At 38.2% G+C, this 4,119-nt stretch overlaps 1 non-coding gene across 1 annotated transcript; it reads right to left on the bottom strand.

Moving 5' to 3' along the window:
- Nucleotides 1-558: 558 nt before the first annotated feature.
- Nucleotides 559-620, bottom strand: LOC111526283. The gene has a single exon (XR_002726328.1). It is a non-coding gene; the product is annotated as a U7 small nuclear RNA (small nuclear RNA).
- Nucleotides 621-4,119: the final 3,499 nt, after the last annotated feature.

Genomic DNA, 4,119 nt, shown 5'->3' with positions numbered 1-4,119 from the left:
CTAGGACGTTTCTAGGTGTTTAGGTTTAAACTCTTTGAGTTACCTCCTTTGGAGTTGTTTGAGTCTGTTTAGTATATCCATTAACGTGTGTGTGTGTGTGTGTTTTTAAACGCTCTTGGAAAGTGAAGATTAAGGCAAAGTTTAGACTTTCCAAAATCACAAATATTATTCCTGCCACTTTTTGTCTCCCTTTTCTTCTGACACTCTCAATACATATTAATAAGCGTGATGATGCCCTGGAGTTTACTGGAGCTCTGCTTATTGTTCTTTCTTTTTTTTTTTTTTTTAAAGATTAAATAAACTTACTTGGTATATCTTTGAATTTTATTATTTGTTCTTTTGCCAGAGGAAAACGTTGTACTTCTGTTTCATTTCAATCATTGTACTTTTCAAATTTAGCATTTACATGTGGTTCTCTCTTTTTTAAAAAAAAAATTATATTTCTTTATATTTTCATTATAAACATCATTCTATAATTTCTTTTAATTCTTTAAATTAAAAGAATTTTAATTTTCTCTAGTTCTTTGAACATAATATATATATATATATTTGTAGCAGTGAGTCTTTCTGGTAAAGACCAGAAAATCTACTAGACACATTTTAAAAGAGTTGTAAAACTAAACAATATCTTCTAAGAGCTAATTTAAAAACTTTTGTCTAGCAAGTTCAACATCTGGGCTTCGTCATTGCAGTTTCTATTTACTATTTTGCTTTGCTTTTCTTCTGTGTATGGTTCATATTTTCCTGTTTCTTTTTGTACCACATTTTAAACAATCACACAAATAATATAGCAACCATAGAAATCAATTTTATTCCTTGTCTTCAGAGTTTTGTTATTGTTGCTATTATTATTGTTCTTTGTTCATTTAATGACTTTCCTGAACTAATTCCTTAAAATATTGATATTGTTTGGATGTGTGTTCCCACCCAAATCACATCTTGAAATGTAATCCCAATGTTGGAAGTGGAGCCTGGTGGGAGATGACTAAATTATTCAGGTGGAATTCTCATGAGTAGTAATAATGGTTTGACTCTGTGTCCCTACCCAAATCTCATCTTATAGCTCCCATAGTTCCCACCACCATCCTCCAGACACTAGGATGGTAGATCCACCAACAGCTTGAACCCTGTGCCTGGAAAAGCCACCGACACTCAACACTAGCCAGTGAAAGCAGTCAGGAGGGAGGCTGCAACCTACAGAGCCACGGGGCCGAGTTGCCCAAGACGAGAGGAACCCACCTCTTGCATCAGCATGCCATGGAAGTAAGACATCAAGTCAAAAGAGATCATTTTGGAGCTTTAAGATTTGACTACCCTGCTGGATTTCAGACTTGCATGGGGCCTGTAGCCCCTGTGTTTAGGCCAGTTTCTCCCATTTGGAAGGGCTGTATCTACCCAATGCTTGTACTCCCACTGTATCTAGAAAGTAACTAACTTGCTTTTGATTTTACAAGCTCATAGGCGAAAGGGACTTGCCTTGTTTCGGATGAGGCTTTGGACTGTGGACTTTTGAGTTAATTCTGAAATGAGTTAAGATTTGGGGGACTGTTGGGAAGGCATGATTAATTTCTAGATGTGAAGACATGACATTTGGGAGGGGCCAGGGTCAGAATGACATGGTTTAGCTCTGTGTCCCCATCCAAATCTCATCTTGTAGCTCCCATAATTCCCATGTGTTGTGGGAGGGACCCGGTGGGAAATAACTGAATCATGGGGCAGATATTTCCCATGCTGTTCTCCTGGTAGTGAACAAGTGTCAGGAGATCTGATGGTTTTAAAAACAGGAGTTTGGGTCTGGTGTGATGGCTTACGCCTGTAATCCCAGCATTTTGGGAGGCTGAGGCTGGAGTTCAAGACCAGCCTTGCAACATGGTGAAACCCCTCTCTACTAAAAATATAAAATTAGCCTTGTGTGGTGGCACATGCCTGTAATCCCAGCTACTCGGGAGGCTGGGCCAGGAGAATCACTTGAACCCGGAAGGCAGAGGTTGCAGTGAGCCAAGGTCGCGCTACTGAACTCCAGCCTGGGTGACAGCACGAGACTCCATCTCAAGACAAAAAACAAAAACAAAAACAAAAACAAACAAACAAAAATGGGAGTTTGCTTGCACAAGCTCTATATATCTTTGCCTACCGCCATCCACTTAAGATGTGACTTACTCTCCTTGCCTTCTGCCATGATTGTGATACCTCCCCAGCTACATGGAACTGTAAGTCCATTAAACCCTTTTTCCTATATAAATTACCTAGTCTCGGGTGTTGTCTTCATCAGCAGCATGAAAATAGACTAATACAAATGGTTTAGCACCACCTACCTTAGTACTGTACCCATTAAAGTGAGTGAGTTCTCATGAGATCTGGTTTAAAAGTGTATAGCATCTCCCCTGCTTGCTCTCTTGCTCCTGCTTCAGCCATGGGAAGTGACTGCTCCTGCTTTGCCTTCTACCATGAGTAAAATTCCTTGAGGCCTCCTCAGAACCAGATGCTGCCATGTTTTCTGTATAGCCTGCAGAAGTGTCAGACAATTAAACTTCTTTACTTATAAATTACCCAGTCAAAGATATTTCTTTATAGAAATGCAGCCTAATACTTTTATATATTCTTTGTCATATGCAGCCATGGTAGACTCAACTTATTTTGCTTATTGATCCGCTAATAATTGGACAGATATTTCACTAAATGCCTTGAATCAGTAAGTCTCCCAGACTTTGCTGAGGGGTTCTGGGCATGTGCTAAAGCATTCCTTCAGTGTTTTGCAATTTTACAGCTCTGTCTTAACCTTTATTTCCAGCATGCAAAATTCCTTAAAATCAATCAGAAGTAAGGAATTAGGCCTTCTCAACTCTCTTTTGGCTGTGCACACAGTTCTTTGTATATGTGTGGCATAATAGATAAATATGTTGGAGTTTTTAAAGCACCCTGTGGACATCTTATTTTCCAGTTCTTTCTTTTTGGAGTTTTAGTTCTGCCTCTTTTTTTTTTTTTTTCCAACTGGTATTGCCACTTCAGGAAGATAAGACTTTAAAAATCACTGATTATTTGCAAAACATCACCCAAAGAAACTTATGCGTTCAGGTATCTTTTTTTTGTGTGTAATTCTTTATTTTTCTTTGGGTATATAACCAGTTGTAGGATTGCTGGATTGAATGGTAGTTCTATTTTCAGCTCTCTGAGAAATATCATACTATTTTCCATAGTACATTAGTCAGACAGTGATTACACTAAAATCCCAGACTTTACACTATGCAATATACCCAGGTGACAAAACTGTATTTGTACTCCTTAAATGTATAAAAATAAAACAAAACAAAACATAAACTGTATTGAGGATAGGTTAGTTCCCATCTAGTGAGCTCTAAATCAGATAAAATAAGGACCATCCCTGAGAATAAGATTTTACTAGGAAGTTATTTTAATTGCTAGTCAATACAGTGACAGTACTCTGCACCTAGGGGTGAGTTCCAATGTAATTCTGTCTTCTCTGTTGGCTGTTAAGCTGCTACTTGCAATTGTTACCACTCTTGCATGACTACTGATGTTTGAGGCTATCATGGGGCTGGAAATAGGATGTAGGAATAGGACAAATTAAAACCCCACAAGCTTGTCATTCTTACTAAGATTCAGACATTTTTTTTCTTAAATAAATGCTCTCCTGGTTGTTGAAAGCCTTTTATTAATTTAGAGTCTTTATGAAATTGATTTTGCTAATTTTTGCCATTGTCCTCACAGCTTTTACAGAAGATAAGATTTTCAGAGGTTGTTTATTAATCATCCAGTCTAGAAGTGGTTCACCCTGATTTTTAGTCTAAGACTAGTGTTACTTTATGGAAACATTAGACATGTAGAAATTAGCTGGTAACTTTTGTACTTTCACTTTATTGCAGAGTTGTTAAAATGAAATCGGTACTACTACATATTTAAAATTTTGAGGCTGGGTGCGTTGGCTCACACCTGTAATCCCTGCACTTTGGGAAGCCGAGGCGGATGGATCATGAGGCCAAGAGATCAAGACATTCTTGGCCAACATGGTGAAACTCCGTCTCTACTAAAAATACAAAAATTAGCTGGGCCTGGTGGTGTGTGCCTGTAGTCCCAGCTACTCAGGAGGCTGAGGTAGGA

This window comes from Piliocolobus tephrosceles, chromosome 5, assembly GCF_002776525.5.
Source record: "Piliocolobus tephrosceles isolate RC106 chromosome 5, ASM277652v3, whole genome shotgun sequence".
NCBI classification, from domain to species: Eukaryota; Metazoa; Chordata; class Mammalia; order Primates; family Cercopithecidae; genus Piliocolobus; species Piliocolobus tephrosceles.
This window is presented reverse-complemented; position numbering and strand designations above follow the sequence as displayed.